Source organism: Gallus gallus, chromosome Z, assembly GCF_016699485.2.
Source record: "Gallus gallus isolate bGalGal1 chromosome Z, bGalGal1.mat.broiler.GRCg7b, whole genome shotgun sequence".
In the NCBI taxonomy this organism is placed as follows: Eukaryota; Metazoa; Chordata; class Aves; order Galliformes; family Phasianidae; genus Gallus; species Gallus gallus.
Genome location: NC_052572.1, coordinates 59,912,880 through 59,934,349, shown reverse-complemented (window position 1 = coordinate 59,934,349; position 21,470 = coordinate 59,912,880).

Below are 21,470 nucleotides of genomic sequence, written 5' to 3'. Positions count from 1 at the left end.
AACAAAAACGGATTTATAATATTTTATATAAACATACGTGGTAGGAGTAATCAAAATTAGCAAGTAATACATTTAAAAAATACATTTTTCAGCACACCACATAATTAAAAAGTGAGGCTTTTTCTTTTTTCTAAAGCATAATATGGAAATAATAATTTGTTAAAAAGCAATTACACAAATTCATGAAAGCAATTTTCATCGAGAGCTGATAAGCACAATGACAAGGAGAAAGTTCTGTCTCGTATATTCCCTATGCTGCAGCTGCCTCATAAATTTGCAGGGGGAATTACTGCTGTGTGCTTAGCCTGTTCCTTTTTCTGTGGGCACCTACTTCTGGCCAGTGTGAGAGGCTGAACAGTGCTCTGGATGGACCTGTTTAGTCTGACTTAGTGCGGCCATTCTTATGTTCTTAACAACCATAGAGGTTCTTCTTACTGCTTTGCCAACCTTTGAGCTAGGAAGGCCAGAAGGTCATTTTGTTCCACTGTCAGTTCAGAGTGTGCCTTCAGTGCTGGGAATTGCTGATATGGGCGTCAAGTCAAGGCCACTTGTGATGGTAATTTTATGCTGTGAGCTTTTTCTGTTGGGAATTAAATTCAGACTATAATCTCAGAGTATTTTAAAGACTGTTATATAACGTAATCTTAGGGAAAAAAAACCTACAGTCAAACATAATATTTGTATTCAGACTGGAAAAATCAAATGTAACAGAGAAAGGAGGAAAAATGTGGAAAAAGACTTGAGACATAGCTCCTTTCTTTCAGAATGTTTCCCAAGGTTCTCTTAGTGTACAATGTCTCCTATAGCAGTGCAATCCATGAAATAATTATGCAAATAATTATCAAGAAAACAAACATTAGATATTTAGGCTTATCAAAAATTTAAGGTTAGGTTTGGATTTTGGTTGGAAAATGATTTTTTCACCTTTTTAAAAACCAATATAAAAGCAGCGAATGTTTTAAGAACTATTTCTTCTTAAATTAACAGTAATTCCTCCACTTCTCCATACAAACATGCAGAACTTCTTTAAGGTAAGGGTGACAGAGCACTGAAATAGATTTCCCAGAGAGGTTGTAGAGTCTCCTTCTGCAGACATATTAAAAATCTGTTTGCCCACCTGTGCAACCTACAGTAGGGAAATTGCTTTAGCAGAGCGGTTGAACTCAACGATCTCTTGAAGTCCCTTCCAATCCCTGCAATTCTGTGACTCTGTGATTCTCCTTTTCTCAAAATTATGAGCCTGATGGTAAAATGTTATCTAAATTGATAGATGAAAGATGTTATTCTTTGTATCAAAGTCTACACAACTATTGCAGCGCTCATTTGATATGACTGCTCAACTGAATTCAAAACTTGACTAAAACACATCTTTTATCTTTGTCTAGAAGTAACATTGCCTAGAAATTAAAAAAAAAAAAGAAAGAAAAGAAAGGAAAAAAAAAAAAAGAAACTGTAAACTCTACCAGGTAGTTACTTATTTCTTAGTTCTAAAATCAGATTGGATACACTTCTCATGGCAACAGTGGGTTTAGCGATTTTAGCCAATTTTGTAGTCTGGAAGGAATTTAATGCAAGAGCTGAGTTCTCATATGTCACTTTTATCCTAGTCCAGCATATAGAGACTGCAGTAATTGAGTAGAAATGAAGTATCATGTTTCCTGTAAAAAGTTTATAAGAAATTAATGCCACGTTACCTTGCTCTGAAATCAAGAATTTAAGACAGAATTTAGAGAATTTAAGACATAGCCTACGCTAGAATATCAGTGGAAGAGCCACTTTCATCTGTGTAACTTCTCAGTGATGACAATGGCTTTCAAATCTGCATTTGGCAGATTAGTATTTCTGCTCCAAACAGGTAGTTTCTTTGTACCAACGGGACAGCCCTCCAGATCAGGGCCTCGGACAGCATTCTCTGTGTACAAGTTTGCTTATATATTTTTGTACCAGAAAAAAAAAAAAAAAAAAAAGAAATGTCCTTAGTTTATGTGAGAATGAGTGGATCACAAATAATGCGCCCTATGAAGGGTTTTTCTATTTTCTATTTTCAGTGCAGTTACTGAAGTCAGTAAGTATTACTCTGCATGGACAGTTTACTACACATGTGCGTTACATGCTACATTAAGTGCCTGAAGATCGAATGGGCATTTAATAAACTTAAGTGAAATGCTATGTACCATTTCATTTAGCTTGCTCTTAACTGGGTAAAATAAGTACCTATGGTGTGACTTCGTGTATGCAAGTTTCCACAAGCTTTTGCTGCCCTCTCTCCTCTGCCTTCACTTCTCCTTCCCTCCTTACCATCTCCTTCAACAAGCTCTCACCTGCTGGGAACATCAAAGCACACGCATTATAGTGGGGTTTTGTTTTGGTTTTGGTTTTGTTTTGTTTTGAATAATCATGCTTATTTCAGTGGAACCTGGGCAGGTTTTTGAAGCTGAATATATGCCTAAATTCTTCCCTGAACTATAATGTTTTCCCAGTTTATCTTTCTTAGGTCACTGCATATTTGAAACTTAAGCATATGCTGCAATTTATTGTTTACTAAATTCTTAAAATCAAGCGTAAGCGAATAGTTTTTAGAAATGCTGAGGTTTTCATAATTTGTCCTGCCTACCTACTATGGGTATTATTCTTCATACTCTTGACAATTGCTTAGACTCTGACACCAAACAGAAGACTGACAATTTTAGGGTAAAATTCATTTAAAGGACATGTAATGGCCTCATAAAATAAAGTGGAAAAGAAACCAAAGAAACATAGGAAAACTGGAATTGTGCTTGTCTATTGCATGCTGACAAAAATTAATTTATATTGGAAGTAAAATCATTCCAATATGCAGGATTTATTTCCTCTGGAAGTTTCTGCTGGAACTGCTACTATTATATCAAATGTTTTCTGCTTATATAAAAGGTAAATGATATCTTTTAATGATCATTATGTTTAACTTAGAATTTTCCTAGAGTGTGCAGGCTCAATCCTTTCATCCTCTGTATCTTCAATATTGTGCATGCTTCGCACTGCACATATCTGCAGAGCCTATTTTTAAAAGTTTTTTTGGCTCATTTAGATTTTTTTTTATTGAAGATTATATATGTATACATGAGTAGTGTAGCATCAAGCAATGGAGATCTGCAGTAGAAGTCCATGCATACATTATTAGTCAGATTGCAGGAAGATTTGAAGCAGAAAAGATGTTAGCTCAGCATAATGAATGTCTGCCAGCCATTTTTTATAATGACTAGCTGCAGTTCTTATTGTATGTCAAACCTTATGCTGTGCTGTACTGTTAGCTTTCTTGTTTGGCACAATCAAATGATGTAATATATCCCTAGAAGTCTAGCTGGATCAAAGACATGTACAAGAGGGTTTTTTTTCTTCTGCCAGTAGTATTGATGCATATTTTGCTAAAATTATAGTGCAGGTGATAACAAATACATGATCACTTATCATTTATAATGCATTGTTCCTGCTATGCAGTGAAGGCATTACTAGAATGGACAGCTTTACTTGCTGTAAGATGAATGTTTAGATATTAAACAGATCAGCGGGTGTTCAGAAAATCCCTTTAAAATTGTAATATTGACCTTTGCTCACTGATGCAAAGAATTTTAGTTAAAAAGTGCTTTTCTTCCTTCAGTGACAAGCATTATCCCTCCCCCCCCAGCACACATACACACACACTCATAAAACAGCAAGGATTTCAAGGTGAGGCAGCAATCTAAAATCCAAAACATTAGTTGAAATGCAATATGTTTAAATAAAGTTTAAGAACTGTAATAGTTTTGCCTATTTCAGGGGTTGTATAAGGGATAGCATAGGAAGCTCATTTATATTTACTCCTGATGTACAATCTACAGCAGTGTGGAAGGACAATAGAACTGTATGGTATGTGTATTCACTTTGGTGATAAATGCCTCATTCTTTCTTCAGAGGATTATTAAAAGAGTTCTCTGGAGGAATAAAACGGTGGAAGTCACACATTTAATAGCTCAGGTACAAAGAGTCAGATTGTGCCAGTTGGCAAAAGTTAGCAGGAAGCTGTCACAATAAATGGCAGCAGCTGCTCATAGTTCTAAAGAGTATGTCCCAGTCAGAACTGAAAACTGATGGCATCTACATTAATACTACCTTAATGGTCCATCTGCTGCTCCATAGGGTCCCTAGCTGCTGTATGGAGTCATAGGCATTTGACAGGCAGTCTCTGTATGCCAGACACACATTGTGCCAAATGTTTTAGGCTGCTTCATATCGTTCTGATCTGTCAAACTTTCCCTATCATTTATCAGGCAAGGAGTTATGAGGGTTTATTTTTTTTTTCCTTTCCTATTTTTTTTCCCTACACATCATTGACTTTTGACATTTGGGGCAGCCAGGATTTCAGAAGGAAAGTTATTTTGGTTATTTTCTTTTTCCTTTCTTTTTTCCATTTTCCTTTTTTTTTTTTTTTTCCCCTTCTTCTTCTTTTTAAATTAAAAGGAATGGAGAATAACCTCAGCTGCATGTCAAAAGGTGTGCTATGCTAACAAAGCAGTGCCATATACCCACCATTTACATCATTTATGTCTTTTTACTGCAGGTTGAAAATTAAATAAAAATAACCATAAAAGAACAGCACTAGAGTTAATCCTTCTGCATTTGCTAAAAAGTAGTTTATTTCTGAATGCACTGTTGCATAATTGTTTTAAAAACAGCATCCACGTATATATCCATAGGTCATCACAAATTCTGATGGTAATGCTGGTGAAAGTTTTATTTAACTGTTAATAAAGTTGCTGTATAATACATAATGGCAATAGCTTAAGTTACGAAGATGTAAGAGAATACAATATTATTCACACCAGGAACCATGCTCTTTCTTAGCATCGTCTATGCTATATTTCAGGAATAATTTCAGTTTATGTAATGCGCAGATTATAATGGTTAAAGAATCAACTGTGTTAAAGCTCTTCACAAAAATTCTGCTACGGTATTATCCAAACATGAAAATAAGCAGAACTGCATCACGTCTGTTACATTAAACTATCCACTGCCTTCGGTCATTCTGAACCTCACAGAAAAGCAAGGTTCATTCTTTGACTGTATCTTGTTCCCAGAAGGCAGCCTATTTCCAGTAAAATTGGAAACTCTCACAGTTTGCTTTTTGTGGATGTATAGCTCCAGCGAAAATGCATTGTCTATTTAAATTTGCCATTTGTGTGAAAATGTTGAAGTTAGCACAGAAAATCATCCAGTCTATCAGTAGTGATCAAGGTATAAATGCTCAGAGAGAGAGATCAGGATGTCAGCAAAAATGTCACCACTACTTTTCGCAGTACATGTTTTGATTTTCTTAGCTGGATTCATTCAAATCAGCCAGGTGCTTGAAATTGCATGATACTGCTTTTTTTTTCTTCTTGCTTTTTTTCCCCCACTTGGATTGCCTGAGACAGGAACAATGGAAAATCAGTAAAGGATTCTGACTCAATTTCTGAGTAGAGAGAGACTTTAGGCTTTTCTCTTTTCCCCTTTCAGTTTGTCATGGGAAAAACAACCAACCTCTCAAAGCACTGGACACTTGTTACTGTGTACGTGCTAGCCTAAACATTTTGCATAGTCCTATACTTGCACATATAGCCACCAAATGGTCTTTTCACAATGGAAAGCTGGCTTGCATGCTGTGATTCTCTGCTTTCAGCACCACAGGCTGCATTTTCTTTCCCTGCTGAGGGCCACAATCCCTTAAGGGCACAACCTTCTGTCATTCCTTATCTTTACTGTCCTTGTATAAATCATAGGTTAAGTAACTTCTTGCAGTGCCATTATAAAAGAGCATTTAGTTACTGGTAAGCCATTCTGTAGAAGAATGGCTGTGCTGAAGCACTGCAGAAAGTGAAGAAGGACAAATGCAGGCACAAATACACAGATTACAAAACAAAGAAAATATTTTCTGTAGATAAACTACAGCTTTATTACAGTGCATTTATATCTCCAGAAAACTGTCACCAGGAAAATCCTGACATCATCTCTAGTTTCCAAAGATTTAAGAAGATGGCTTGATTCACCTGCAGGTGACTGAGATATGGGTAATTAATTTTAAGGATAAAATTCCTCAGTTGCTTTTAATTCAGAAAATGAGAGATGTTGGTAGGAAAGAGAACATCAGGGTGTGAGTGAGTGCTTTGGTGCCTCTGTTGCCAAGTGGCAATGCCTGGCTGATGGGAAGGCCCATGGGACTGTGATCCCAGCTCAGAAAAGTAGTTCAAGTATGCCCACATTGAACAAAGTGCTCAGAAATACACATGGTATCAATTGTAGCTGGGAAGGTAAGTGGCCATTCAGAGGCCTATCTGGGTTCCTTAGCAGCATGATAAATGCCCCCTCTCTTCTGGTGTCTGCAAGTTCACCTGCTGCTGCATCAGGAACTCTATGAAACTTGATGCAATCTCTTTGTAGTCCAAGGACTCTGAACAAAGAAAATACTAAGGCAAGAAAGTGGAGTAAAAAAGGAAGGGCAATAAGGTAGAAAGAGGTTGCTCTCTACAGGGTAAGGATTCTTTGTATTAATAGTTGCAAGTTCTCTACATACTGATTTTTCCTCTCCTCTCCTCTCCTCTCCTCTCCTCTCCTCTCCTCTCCTCTCCTCTCCTCTCCTCTCCTCTCCTCTCCTCTCCTCTCCTCTCCTCTCCTCTCCTCTCCTCTCCTCTCCTCTCCTCTCCTCTCCTCTCCTCTCCTCTCCTCTCCTCTCCTCTCCTCTCCTCTCCTCTCCTCTCCTCTCCTCTCCTCTCCTCTCCTCTCCTCTCCTCTCCTCTCCTCTCCTCTTACCCTTCCGTTCTCCATTCTCTTTTTTCTTAGCTCCCTCCCCCCACACACACCATTGTGCCATACTTAGAGTCCTTTTCCTAAATATGCAGCTATCCAAAAGGTGTGCATGCAGCACAAACCACAACAGGTGGATGCTCTACACTTGACAGGAGCAAGTCCATGCACCAGTGACGCTTCTATTAGTGAGTAAGAAAACAAAAAAAAAAATCCTTATACAATCAGCTACGCTACACATTTCTCTTTTCTTTTTTTCAGCTTCTAGTCAATTAGCGAAAAATAGGAAAGCATTTATCCTCACTTGTTTTGACTCAAGAATAAGTAATGTGATCAGATGCCCCCAACACACATATGAGCCAGTTAGGGACTTAATGAAAATGAAAATGAAAAAAAAATTAAAAAAAAAAAAAGTTTAAAATTGTGATAATAGAGGTTTGGGTTTTTTGCAGGATCTTATGAAATGGAGTTGCTATGGATGACTAACTCCTGTTTCCTTTTCTTCTTTCAAAGCTTGAGACTACTTTTCTACTTCTTCTGTGCTTTCTATCTTTTGGAAAATGTACATCATCATAGAAATGAATTTATATTTAGTTAGAGTTGTATACCTGACACGCGTACAGACATTTACTTTATATTTTGATAGTGAGAGGACGAAAGTTGCTATGTTTCAAAAGGGAAAACTTTATCTCTAATTGTTGCTTTTTTGAAATAACCTTTCTGTTTCACAAAAAAATAAAAAATAAAAAAAATCCTCACATTTACATACATTTTATTACAATAAGTTGATGAATGAGATAATTAAACTGTGAGCTCATTGACAATGACAGTGGTAGCCTAAAAGTGATACTAAATGCGATCAATTTAAAGGGACTGTACACAACTGAAAATCTTTAACTGGTTTTAAATGAATATAAAAATTCATTTTTAAATGTATATATAACCCCTACTGACACTGTTGGGTGCAGCATTCACAGCAGAGTTACGGGTGATACATACCCTGCTACTGAACTCCACATCATTATTGGCTTTGTGTTCAGAGGGAAAAGCCTCCATAAGGAAGGAGTTCCAATTTAGTGGGTTTTTTTCATCTGAGCTATTGAGGTAAACATTTAAAGTTCCCAAAAGGCATTCTTAAAGAACAAAATTAGAAAACCATAGGATATAAAATCTATGAAGACAGATCAATAAAAGTAATAATATCATGTATGCTAAAAGAAATTATTAAAATGTGCAGGGGGATAAAATCTTTAATAGTGAAATTTTTGTATGTCTTTAATTCGCATAATTCTGCCTACATAGTGTGCATGATAGTCTGTGAGATCTTATGTTTGCATTATATCTGAAGTACAACAGCTGACAAATTGTCAAAAAGAATTTTGAATAACTCCACAATTTTGGAGTTGATCACAAAGTAACAGCTTTACAGATTTATGATTTTTTTCTGTTAGATGATAAACACTTAGAAAAAATAACAAAACAAAACTTTTGTTTGCAAGGAAAAAACCCAACAAACCAAAGGCTGATCTTACATGAAAGTAGTTATGTATGCATTCTGCTCTCTCCATGTGGGATCAATCCTCATTCTTCCTGAATGTTTTACTAAAGTTAACTGAAAAAGAATGGATGACATAGAAATCTGAGATGTAACTTGTTTTATCACACAACCTGTGAATGCTTTTTCTCTCAAATTTCAATTGTTCAAAAAATGTATTGTTTTGGAAATTTCTCTTCCCTTAACCAGTACCAGCGGGGTTGGTTTGTTTGTTTGTTTTCTAGTTGGTCAGTTTTTGCTCCTTTTTATACACTCAGAGTTTGAAAGCAGCACTGCTATTCTCTTAGATATTCATATAGGGTCAACTTTCTTCTTTGTATACAGCATGCAAAATCTGATAGGATCCTTTCGATTGATATTTAGAAGCTGAGAGCTAACGGTCCTGGTTGTTAAAATGATAACCTTCAATCTTGGACACCGAGTGATAAAGATGAATAAGAGGTATACATCTTTGGTCTGGTTGTGTCCTTCACTGAGGCACCACCTGAATGTACTTGTAAAGTGACCAACAAAACTTTGTCTTCCAAGTATTATTTTGCCACATTTATTTGAAAGCTTGTATTCTTGCTGTTATAATCTTAAGGTTGTTCCTAAAAATGCTGCTGTGATAGCTAGGAAGCTTGCTGTCAGCCTGAATTTGGCTGTAGCCAATTAAGTCCATTTGTATTCTACCCATATTCATATGCAGGATAAATAATTTTTCCTTATCATTTCCCTCCTTTCACTCTCTTTTCTTCTGAAACACATGTAAACCTTTTCCTACTCTTTCCCCTCCTTCCATGGCTTTTGTTTGTTTTTGTTTTTGTTTTTAATTAAGCATAACAAGCCACATAATTGCTGCCTCTTGTAAAAGAGGTTCCCTCTTTTTCTGATCACCTCAGTAGTTTCTCTCTGCATATGTTCCACTTTGGATTAATCTCTCTTGAAATGAATGACTAGAATAGCATACAGTACTCCAGATGAAGGCAACTAGTATTTGGAGCAGTGATATTAATATTTCCTAAGATCCAACAGGAACACATTTTAAGATTACGTTTGCTTTTTTCATGGCTGCATCACACTGGAGTCTCAGTCAGCCTGTGACCAACTAGTGTAAAGAAGGAACAGAAGGGGATCTGGTTGTTTCCAGCTGATGAGTCGGTGTATGCTTGGTTTATGCAATTACATAGCCAGCTGCTTGGGATATGTCATTTGCAGGAAAATTCGAGAGGCAGCAAAGTATATGCATAGAAGACTGAAATTTGGGCTCAAGTGCAAAATGAGAATGTGAACACTGAAAGCATCCAACAGCCAGGCCTGTTGCATGACTGTAACATCTGTAAAGTGTGGAAATGAATGTATGTCTGGATTTCAAACACTCAGTGAATTTTAAAAGTATTTAGTTTAGATTTGAGCATGTTTCTCCCGCTTAAAAAAAAAAAAAAGTTTGTGAAAATGAGATTTATCCACAGGCAGAATACTGCTAGTGTAAGGGCTATGAGATGTTTTGCTTTTGTGTAGGTTCCTAGGTTCCATAATGTCTCATTTGACCCCAGCTTGCATAACATCTGCGTGGTGCCTTTTGAATGATGCTCAGCCTCGCAGATGAACAGCAGCTAGCCAGATGAAGATTTTCTTTGAGAAGAAAAATGTGTTCTGTCCATCTCTTTCTTGCCCTTCCAAGTATTGCTGGAAAGAGCTGGTAATCATCTAGTGATCTATGGCTTCACAGAGTTTAACCACATCCCTGGTAAATTAGATTGCCTGAACTTATCGGTGCTATGACTATGGCAGGTAAATTAATTTAATCAATTAGGAATCAGTCTCCCAGTTTCCTATAAGAACAAGAAACAGTTAAAACCCAACAATTTGTGTAAAAGTAATTTTTCATTAGAAAACATGGATTGTCAAAAAAAAACAACAACAACAACAACAAAAAACTTGATTTTATCTGAATGCAGCTGTGCACCAACTGCAAGCGATTTTCCAGTGCAGTCAATATCCCAATCTTGCCTCTGAAAATAACTGAAGTCCCTCCCAAACTGGGTAGGGCAGATATATGATGTGAGCTGAAAACAAGAAATCTTTTTTTTTTTTTTTTTTTTTTTTTTTAAGAAGAAAATCTTTTCTGCCCATCTCTAATTTCATTTTAAGGGTCTTATTTTTTTAACAGAAAATATGAACATCTCTTTCACACTCTCAAGGAGTGAACCTTCATTCTTCACCCTCAGTCCTGCCAGAAAGGGAGAACATGCTGCCAACATCTTCCAGCAACACTTGAGAAAATATGAGAAAGAAATTGGCCTTGTTTTTTGCTCAGAAAAATGTACATAACTTTTCCATGAAACCAGGACTATTTTAGAATGGACAGACCTATAAAAATACTTTATGTTTTTATTCATAAATTATATACGTCTCAGACATTACTGTTGTGCCCAGATATTACAGGTCTGCTTTGTTAAATTACATAAGCTCTGAAAAAAGTTGAGTAAATGCAGGTCCCTGCAGCTAAGATTTACTCAATAAGCCTTATCTCTACATATTTAACATGCTATTTTTTACTGATATTATGAAGATTACATTAGTTTTCAAACAGTATATATTTTTAAAGATTACTCACTGCCTACTGGTTAACATTTTCACACTGTATAACATTACAGGCATTTTCTCTGAAAGTGTCAGCATTTTGTCAGCAAAGTGAGCTTTAATAAAAGTCAGGCTCTGACAATTTTCTGGAATAACCTAGAGCTCAGTTTTAAGTATCCATGTGAGCAGGATGTGAAGGTTGGATCTCCTGATGAAAATTAGCGTGAGGCAGTGCTACACTCGGCTGACACCTGCGTTTCAGCTTCTTCTATGCTGGTGCATTCTTTCAGGTTCAGGCGCTCGGAGGGAAGCTGTCACTCACTTTAGCTAATCAATCAAAGTTTGTCACATTCTTGTATGTTTTCACTAAAAACCCAAACTGGGACACCAGATGTGGTGAATACATGGACAGTCTATGTTTTTGTATGAAAACATCTGATGTGACAAAAGAGCAATGAAAAGCAAGTTTGGCTTGGAGCACAGGGTTTTTTTGTCACATGTATGCTCATGAAATGTTTTCATTACCTATATCTCTCTCAGACTGCCGTCACTAATTCAGTTTGAGAAAACACTCCCCAGCTATCTTATTGCAAACTGTGTTTGGCTTTGCTAGGCTTTCATACTAGTTAGAAGATAGGTTGGTTGAGGAATAAATGAAGCATTTGTTAATATAAATCCCTTCTCTAGATACTCACTTCACAATACAACTTTCCAGATGCGAGTGGTAAATAAGATGAAGACACTTCTCTGAAAGAATGTAAGATATTTTGATGCAGTGCTGCTTCTCTTGCCACTTCTTCCTTCCATTCCTCTTGAGTGTCAGGCAGTAATAGCTGCCTACACTGCACCCTACAAACTTCTTGCCAAGCATTTATGGACAAAAATCCCAAATATACTGCTGAAAACTCTCTCTGGTCATTTATGCATCATGTCATAATACCTGTGCAGCAAGCACATGAAACAGTGGCCAGGAAGGGCAGGTGTTAAAAATGACCTCTTCTTTAAGAGGGGGAGAAATAGATCCAAATGTTAATACTTCTGTTAAGGATGGACTTTTATGTCAGCAGTCCACCTTCAAGTGTATATTTAGTGTGAATTTTCAACAGTACTTTGCAGTCTTAATGGCTTGAAAATAACGTGATTTAGTTTCTTAAAATGAAAGTTCTACTTTTCATTTGAGAGATGGATTGAAGAGCAGTGACAAGTAGACACTGAAGGGGAGAAAAAAATGTTATATTGATCTACTAGTGAAAGCTTACAGTGGTGAAGTTGACACTCCTCTTATGTTTACTGGGATCCCATTCCCTAGATCCATAATGACAAGAATTACTGTGCAAGCTGTTGGCACCTGCTGTGACAAGGACTATCTGATACTAACCATTTCCCTTTCATATTTTTTAAATTAGGATTAACAATAGGTTGAAACATGTCTAGTGAAAACATAATATTTTTTAGGAGTATTCTGAATATATCAGCTTTTGTTTTGTTTTCCCACCATCGGATTTCTGCAAAATATTTGAATATGATGTGCTTCAGAATATCTGTGTATTACAACATCAACAGAGCACAACAATAAACAGAAGTTTATTTTTACAGGGTTAATTGTTATTAAGAGTTGAGAGAACAGAACAAAATGCATTACAAATACAAGATTAAAAAAAAAAAAAGGAAGAACAGATCAAGCAACTCTAATCAGAAAAGTGAAGAATTTAGGGTTGGAGAGGAAGAGTGCTTGCTTTTACTTAGTTTCCAACAAGGCTGTCTTTCTCAATTTCATGGAAATTGAGTATCAGGCTGCTCCATTGTCTCTCTAAATGTAGTTGTCTATTTGTAGGGGTTTGCAGTATGACTCCATGCTGGCTGATGCAGACTGATGGCTGGATCCCCAAGTGCCCACAAGCCAACCTGACTTGTCTTAGAAAGAGGGGAGGATGAGCATACTGAAACATCAAGCAAAGTCCCTGACCTTATGGTGTAGGAAAAGTATGACAGTATCCTGGGAGCAGCCATATGCCTCATACTACTGTAACCCTTGAAGTTGGAAAGCAGTAGTGACTGGAGATGTGCTTAGCCCACACTGCTCAGAATTACCTCAAAGAATCACAGAATGGCTTGAGTTGGAAGGGACCTTAAAGCTCATCCAGTTCCAGTCCACTGCCACGGGCGGGGCTGCCACCCACTAGATGAGGCTGCCCTGGTCCCCGTCCAGCCTAGCTTTGAATGCCTTCAGGGATGGCACAACCACAGCTTCCCTGGGCAGCCTGTGCCAGTGTCACAACACACTCTGAATAAAGAATTTCTAATATCCAAACCTAAAATCTCCCCTTTTAGTTTAAATCATTCCCCTTTGTTCTATCACTATCTGCCAGTGTAAAAAGTCCTTAAGATGGAGGGCTGTGGGACAGAATTTCAGAAGCATCTCCGTTGCTTCTTCCAATTTTGGAAATAGGCAAGTTTTCTTCTTTTGAATCTTGTACATGTGTGTAAAGACGATAGTTGTTGCTGTTTGTAATGAAGTTATAAGGCTAGGTTGAATAATTTTATAGGAGAGTTATTAACGAACATGGTAAGGCCTTGTGAATAAACAGCCACTTCCTGCTGTTTATCCCTCGCCTGACCCATCCCACATTAATTTTGGTCTGTATTTACAAAGTGATCCCCAAAAATGTACACTATCCATCTACAGTCTGCCTGTTTCTGGCAGCCTGATCTGAATGCACAAGTGCCTGATTATGTGCATAAACAACAAATACATGCAGTTTTGGAGGCTAGTTCTGAAAACTTGACCTGTAAATGCAATAGGTCAACTCAATACATTCACAATTCTCTTACCTTTTGTGTTATTCCTGGACTGGCTCTCTTTCACAGGCTATACAGTTTGGTTTTTATTTTTATTTTTATTACGATGTTATTATGTTATTATAGAAACAAAATTTTGGTAATATTGCTATTCATATTGAAAAGATGGAAGGGAAGAAAGAGTTCTAATTAATCTCTTAATTCAAACTCAAATAAAATAAACATGGGAAATGACGAGTTATAGTCAGATCTCCTGGTAGAAAAACTAAGCTAGAATTTTTATGAGACTGCATGTTTCCTTGACAGATTTCCAGAGCTTCATGTTTTTTTCATCCAGGTTGAAAATAATTTATCTTCTTATTTTAACATTGTTACTTCTGGTCTCAGCCTAATAATAATGAGAAAAAGTGCATGATAACAGCTGGTATGTGTAGCAATAATTTTAAGGTTTATTTAATTCCAGCACTTGATGGTGATGCAAGTAAAAATCTTTCTCTTATTACGATTCACATAGGCAATACGGCTTGTTGTCCATTTTGTTTTGTTTATTTTTATGTGTGTGGTTCAACTGTTATTTTTTCCATTTGGAGTTCGGATTTAAAAAAAAAAAAAAAAAGACATATTTTGAGTTGAGTTGGATACATTCATATATATTCATAAGACCTTTAGAAAAAGTTTTGACATTTAAGGTCCTACCCTTGCAAGTGGGTTTTTATGATGCTGAAATCCTGGTCAGCCTGGGCCCACTTAGCAGATGGAGAATCGTTAAGTTCCCACAATGTACTGTTAGCAATATACTCAGTTGCACCTTTTGTTTGCTACTTTTCACTCAGTTTAAAGATTTCTCAGTTAGAAATTCAACCTTAAGAGACATCTTTTCCCTTGAGAGTTGACAAAGACTGCCCAGGTTATGGGGAAAAAGAAATAAAACCAAACTGATATTTATTCCTTATATTGCAGTACCTGTTTGTGTGTGTGTGTGTGTGTGCGTTTTTTTTCTGTTGCCTTCAGTAGGAAAACATTTAGAGCCACAGTCTCAAACATATGCATATTTTAAATTCCTCACCAGTACTAATGCCATGCTTCAGTTGATGCCTGCTTTATTTGCCATTTGATAGGTAAATTTAAGGTCATTTTTGAAGACATATAAGACAATATTACTGTTTTGGTATACTTGAAATTCTGTCAGGAATAACACCAAGTATTTCCTGGGAGCTGGGTAGAGCAGTGAGCCCAGGTGAATCTCGTGAGGTTCAACAAATCCATATGCAAGATCCTGCACCTGGGTTGAGGCAACATACACTACCAATATAAGCTGGGGGATGAAAAAGATCTGTGGATGCTAGAGGATGGGTGATGGATAATGGATATTAACCAGCAATGTGCCTTCTCAGCCCCAAAGGCCACCTGTATGCTAGGCTGTATCTAAAGAAGCATGGCGGGCAGGGAAGGTGATCCTGCCTCTCTACTCTGCATTGGTGAGGCCTCACCTCGAGTAATCCATTCAGATGTGGAGTCCTTAGTATAGGAAAGATATGGACCTGTTGGAGCGCATCTAGAGGAGGACCACAAAAAATGATCCAAGGGATGAAACCGTTCTCCAATGAGGACAGGCTGAGAGATGGGGCTGTTCAACCTGGAGAAGAGAAGGCTCTGCAGAGACCTGATAGCAGCCTTTCAGTATCTGAAGGGGAGCTACAGGAAAAAAGGGGACAGACTCTTTAGCAGAGCCTGTCGTGACAGAAAAAGGGGAAATGATTTCAAGCTTAAAGAGAGTAGATTAAGGTTGGATATAGGGAGTAAGTCTTTTACAGCAAGGGTGGTGAGGCTCTGGCACACATAGCCAAGAGATGTAGTTGATGCTTTACGCCAGGATCCTTCAAAGATAGGACTGGAATAGTCTCTGGGCAGCCTGATCTAGCTGTGGATGTCCATGTTTATTGAAGGGGAGTTGGACTAGATGGCCTTTAAAGATCCCTTCTAACTATAATAATTCTATGATTCCATGATTTAGAAATATAGTTCTTTATTTTTTAATTTATGAAGTGTTCAGTTGTCAATAACGTTAATCCCAGTGTATTTACAACTAACTATTTCTACTGTCAGGTTCAAGTGTTTTCAATTTAAAATAAAAATGAAAGAGAAGTTTGAATAGCTTTTAGTATGTTCATCATACTGACTAGCATCAGTAATTCTTTCTCAGTTGTACCACCATCCCACATTTCAGGGTACTAAAATACTCCAGTCAAAGAATTTTCACCAGTTTTCAATTAATGAACAGTTTTTCTTCTGTAAATAAAGATACATTATGGGATATTTAAAAAACAAAACAAACAAACAAAAACCACTGGGTTATTACAAAGAACTGAAAATCTTTCACCTTATGCTTCACATTATTGCTGCCAATCATAAAAGGTCATGTGTGCAACCAGAAAATGAATCCAAGTACTTGAAGCAGGTGTGATTAATCTAGGTGGAAAAGGCTGGCTAGCTGTGTGAGGCACTTACAGAGACAGACGTTTTATCTGTTCAACATTTCACTTAACTTTCGAGTATCTTTTATGTGGTATTTTTACCTGCTGCTAATTTGACAACAGAAGGCTGGGGCAATGGGCAGTTCTGATTTTCATCAGAAAAGCTGTCACATGAATTGGACCCGTGCCAACTAGGAGCACCTCTCTAGGGCCTTTGAAAAGGTGTGCTGGCTGATGTGGCTGACGATGCACTGCTAAGTCTCAATGGCTTTTGCATTTGCGCTGGGAAGTATTAAGGTCCTGCACAGCCATGCTATTCTCTTATGATGTCACACTCCCTTCTTTTCTCCTGAAACTTTGCTGGAAAACCTTGTTCGCGCCAATCTTTTGGCCTGAGGAAGGTAATGAGGGATCCTGAGAGAGTACAAACCTTCTGCCACGTGTGGGCATCCCCTGCTCTGGCACAGATGCAGGGGATACTGGGCTCTGATATTCAAGGCTTGGTTTTAACTGCCAGATGAGCTAATCTATTCACTTATTAATTTCTCACAGCTTTTGTAAACATAACCTGTTGCACTTAACTCATTTGCAAGTATTGGCTGTGGTTTACAACCTGAGCTGCAACAGACACTTTGGGAAAAAGAAAGAGTAATTTTATGAGGTGAAAAACAAAGCTATTCAAATTGTGTGATCCGTAGGGAATGGGAAGTAGATTGCTGCGTCTCAGGAGGCAAAGAAGGTGGTAGCGGGGAAGGTGGAAAGAAATTTCTTCATGAGCTAGTTGCACCACTGATAAAACTGGAAGTTCCTCTTCCCCGTGAGCAGGAGCGTGCAGAAGAAGAAGAAGAAGAGGAAGAAGAAGAAGAAGCACACAACAAGTCTTGCAGAAAGGAACATTTGTCTGATTTGGATAATTGGTTTGACAAATATTCCAGTAAAACTTACTGGATGTTTCTGTATCGGATAATCAGATAAGCTGCCTTGGGTAGGGGGGACAAAAGTGCAGTTTAGCCATCTTCTCTTTGTCTTTCTGGTAGCTGTTGCATTAATTGTTTTGGTATTTCTCTTCTGGAGTCCAGACAGTAACATTCACTGGGACAGTTTAACAAACAACAAAAACTAGAAGATTTATTGAAAAGACAAACAGATTTGTAGTAGATTTGGAATTGCCATTGATAAATGCAGTTGCTGCAACTGCACAGAGAAATATATAATTTAATAACTAAGCTGAATAAACAAACAAACAAACAAACAAACAAATAAATAAATGAAATATTGTCCCGGAAGCCAGTACCAGTTCCTACTTTCCCTCTTGCATCCTAACTGTGTCTGTTTCCCTTGCAGGGCTGGCACTTAAGAAGACTTGTTTGGAGAATCGAGGACTGTGGTCATATAGTTTTAACAAGTTCTTCCTAAACTTTGGGGGTTTCAGCTCTAATGTTCCATTTTGGCCTTCTTCATTGTCAGTTGTCACCTGTTCCTCTGTCTTACTTGTTGCTGGGCTTGGGATGTACATTTTCTTCAATGTCCCTTTTCAGGATGATGTACTTTGTGTCACAGAAACACCATGGATGTTTGCACTTGCTGATGGTCTTGCCAGACATAATATATCTCATGCTGCCATCAGAACACCCTCTTTTACTTATAGCCTTACTTCCCAGCCTCATCTCCCTCCCTCAGATCTCTGCCTCATCTCCCAATCTCATGTCCCACTCCCATGGCCTGGTGTTGTGAACCATATATTTCTAACCTCCCTGACATGGACAGAGGCACCTCCTCTCAGTGCAGGTTGCTCAGGGTCCCCTCCAGGCTGGCCTTGAATATCTCCAGGGATGGTGCATCCACAGCTTCTCATCAGGTCCATATCTTTCTTGTGGTAAGGCCCTCTGGCCTGGATATAGTACTCCAGGTGGGAGCTCATGAGAACAGGGCAGAGGAGGACCATCACCTCCCTCACCCAGCTGCTTCTACTTCTCTTGATGCAGCTCATAGTATGGTTGACCTTCTGGGCTCCACATACATGCTGTTGGCACATGACAAGCTTTTCATCCACCAGAAACCCTAAGGTCTCTGCATGGCTGCACTGAAACCACTCATTTCCCAGCCTGTATTCATGCTTGAAATTTTCTTGACCTACGTGCAGGACCTCACACTTCACTTGGCCTCGTTGAACTTTAGAGGTTCACATAGGCCCGCTTGTCTTTGAAGGTCCCTCTGGATGGCATCCCTTCCCTCCTTTGTATCAACCACAGCACTTTGCTTGGTGTCATCCACAAAACTTGCTGAGCACATACTCATTCCCACTGCCTATCTTACCAGCAAGGATGCTCCAATATCAACCCCTGAAGAACTCCACTCATTACTGGTCTCCATCCTGAAGACTAGTGTAAAAAAACACCCTGTACATGATTCTAAATTCCCTCCTCTACAGTGTATTTTATTACTAGAGTGATAGGAATACACAGGCCATTTTCAGATCAGAGCAACTGACAGTATATGTAGAGTAACACCAAAAAAGTTATCCCTTAAAAAAATTTGCTTCTTGAAAAAGCAAATTTTTTTTTTTTTAATCCTACTTCTTATACGATTACATTTCAGGTTATGGAAAACACTTGCTGAGATAGGAGAAAATTTAGGATCTCTGGTTTTGGAACAGAAGTATGGAGTAAAAACAGTAAAATGTAGAAATGAGTGGAAGTAATTTAATTTTCAGATAATTATGCAACAATTTTTTTTTCAGTGAGCATTTTCTTTTTTTTTAAATGGCTGTATGAAACTCCTTAGATGTAGTAATTTATGGTGTTATATTGATAGCAATCAACATTTTCAATGGAAACATGTTTGGATTCTTCTCTTGTAGAAAACAGACATTCCATTATATTTCAGAGTAGTCGTTTCTTCACCCTCAAGAAAACGAGAAACAGATATTAAACTACATTTTCAAGACAAAGCTAAGGCTCTATTTTTAAGATTTTAAGCTAAAGTTTTCTCTTAGCTAGAATAGTAAAATCTCCAGTTTCCATGTTCCAAAGTGGAACTGTAGTATTACGAACTGTTCCACAGTTACACTTTGACAAATAAATGATATTGGTCACACACAATTTTTTAGATTGTTTATTGATTGAAGTGAATTTTCTACACGAGAAATGTATGCAATGTTTTATAAATTCAGTTTAGGTTTCATAAATGTATTTTTTGTTTACTTTTTAACTTATCTAACTTGGAAAATGTTAAATGTTAATAAGCTAATGCATTTAATTCTTCCAAATATCTATTAGTGAAAGAATTGTCTCCTCCAGAGGGCAGTGTTAAATTATTTGAGATACTTCTTTTGTATTTTGTCATGCAAGATATTGGATGTTTGATTAACTGACCTTCATCTAGAATTTCTTATGTAGATTTTTAAATAGTATTAATGTGCATAGGCATAAAATATACCTAAAAATAAACCTTGTTCATATTCTATAAGAGAAGGTGTAGATGTTTCCTTGAATGTTGTATCTGAACATGAAAACTGAGTTGGCTTCAAGGTGCACCATCAAGAAGCACAGAGAAGACCTGATTGGTGTAGTCATTACTTGAATTTACTTACATTTACCGATCAAAAAAAAATTAAAGGAAGAAATATACATATTTTTAGTAAAAAATAACTCCTAACTGTGTCCAAGTCTTTTCTAACTCAAGCCAGCGTAATTATAGAGAAATGAAAGAAATACACTGCAGACCTTAATAAGAATGTCTCAACTCTCTGTTTTGTCTTTTGTAAGACAGAGCTGAACCGTCTTGTTCAGAAGTGGTGATTGCCTGTCTCAAGTTGTCATTTGTAATAACGCTGAAATCCTGAGTTAATGATGACAATGTTTTGTTCGAGTTTTCTTGGATTAGCCCCTACAAAGGTGTGCATCAGAATTAATTCATAGCTTCATGTTTGATACATACACGAAACAGTCCAGCATGTCATATACTGAAACTTATAGGAATCAAGAACTGTACACTGCAAAATATGGTAAGTAACAATGGCATTCCTTCCTCCTTCTTAAAAATAAAATTCATTGGAAAAACTTATAATAGTCTTTGTGGGCTTTAGTCTGTAGGAATGCTTAACAGAACTTTCCGAATATAGGAGCGCTAACTGCATGCAGTGAGCAGACAATCAGACATGTGGCTGTCTATGTGTGTTCTTGCTTAGCTCTTTTGCTTAGTTGCCTGTTCAAGCAAGAAGACAAGTTGCACCTTTCTCTCTGAAACATATGTATTCAAAATCTGAAAGCAATGATAGCATAATTTCACTAATGACCTTGGGTCATGCAAATTAGACACACATCACAAATTATAAATCAATTATAAAATCAGTCTTACTTGTCAGTCAAATGCACAGAGAAATGTTCAAATTTTATACTCTCTTTAATCATACCTAATTGAAGAAACTAGAACAGATGGGCAAGCTGTTATGATACATAGACATAAAATAGTACTCTTTTGTATTCAGTACTGTTACTAATTTGTCTGCTTCTGTAAGTTAGGTATTGTCTTCTGTGGTTTAAGATGAATCGAGAAGAGAGTATGGACTTTATGCTGTGCATCAATAGGAACATAACACACTGTGTGGTACTTTCCCATTCACCAAATGGAAAGAGGGAAAGGTACTATTTCGATTTTGGAGCAGAGATGGATAACACAGTATGTCTATCACAAATGTGCTTAATATGTTACCTTGAAGCAGGGCACAATTTCAGCATTTTATGTGATGTTAATGGTATGTCCAAAGAGGGGCTTCACTTGGCCTCTGTCTTCAAAACTCAGGAACCTCAGACTTGGAAATGTGGGCCTTAATTTTCCAAGTTTAAAATAAACACTGGAATAAATTTTGTTTCCTTTTTTTTTTTTTTTTTTTTCTTTTCTGCTTTTTCCCCCAGCTGAAAAACCTTACAGCAGGTTTTGAGAAACAAACATATGCACCATCAGGCTTTGTAAAACATGATTGTCCAAAAGATTTTCCTGGAAGACAGAATCTGATTTTCAAGTGAAAAATGTTAGTTGTTTAAATTATTGGTTAAAAGTCCTGTAAGAAATTATAAATAGCTGTTTCTGGGATTTATCTAATGCTCTGCACTGACTTTGGTGAAAATAAGCAAGCCTTTTGTTTTAGGGGAATATTTAAAATGCCATTAGTATTTTATAGACCTACACTTCAGGTCCACAGAGACTGCAGTTGGTTGGTAGAGGAAAAGCATGTGTCTGTGTGTCTGCGTGTGTGCATATGTGACCTTTTTTACCCTCCA